Genomic DNA, 1,149 nt, shown 5'->3' on the forward strand with positions numbered 1-1,149 from the left:
CTCAGAAAACTACACAAATATTATGATAAAGAGTGTGAGAGCGAGACACACTTTCCTCACCGCTCTGCATAGAGCGGCCTTACTAATGTGCTCTGCATCCCTGATGAATCCGTGTATCATTTGGTCATTCGTTTTTTAATTTAATATTGAAATCTGAAAAATGAAAAACGGCACATATTTCGTTTTTCAATTGTTCAAACAAAACGAAAAATCAAGACCGGCTTCATTTTTCGTTTTTCCGTTCAGGGATAGAAAACGAATAAGCAACTTGAATATTTGATCTCTACATGTGGGCGGGAATGAAACTGCCCCTCTCTGCTGATTGGTCATCCAAACATTAGGCTACAACATAATAATAGTCCTAAAAATCAAAACAAAACAATAATAGTCCTCCGCTTCTATTGATTCTTAACATGTTTATTTCTACTACATTTTATCTCTTTCTCTTCATCAAACAGCCAGATTAATGAATGGCTTGACACAAACCGTACCGAGGCAGAGTCTTTGGTCCTTTGGCTCACCGCCTGATCTATTATAGCTAACTATCAAAATCTGTGTGGCAAAGCTGCGCAACACACTGCAGCGCGGGGAGAATGTATTGTAGTGAAGCACAGACTATCAATTTATGTGAACATACAGTCATAACTTTTGTTTCAGACAATACGCTGCGTTTTAGACAGAGGAAGAACTTAATGTGACAGATAGGAAAAGAAATGACTTTGTGTAATTTACCTTCACAGCACATCTATTTATTTATTTTTTTTGAGTTTTATTCATAGAGCACTTTCTAGAAATGTAGGAAATCATATGTTGTTATCCCACTGGCATGGGACTATTTGTTCGTCAGAGTGCTTGTTTCAGTGATTGAATTTAGTCAAATGTGAATTTGTTCGTCAGAGTGCTTGCTTGTTTCAGTAATTGAATTTAGTGAAATGTGAATTTGACATCATGATTTGAAGGTGAACTCATTTGAGTTATAAGAACATATCCAAACCCTGAAATAACACTTCGAACAATAAGCCAGTGTCATCAGTGTCAGAAATTAACTTTCAACTTTCCCACAACTGATTTTCATTTTTTTATTTATTTATTATTATTATTATTTTATTTTTTTTACCTTTTACCTTTTGTATGTCATCTTTAATGTTA

Source organism: Sinocyclocheilus anshuiensis, unplaced genomic scaffold, assembly GCF_001515605.1.
Source record: "Sinocyclocheilus anshuiensis isolate Anshui unplaced genomic scaffold, SAMN03320099.WGS_v1.1 scaffold3326, whole genome shotgun sequence".
In the NCBI taxonomy this organism is placed as follows: domain Eukaryota; kingdom Metazoa; phylum Chordata; class Actinopteri; order Cypriniformes; family Cyprinidae; genus Sinocyclocheilus; species Sinocyclocheilus anshuiensis.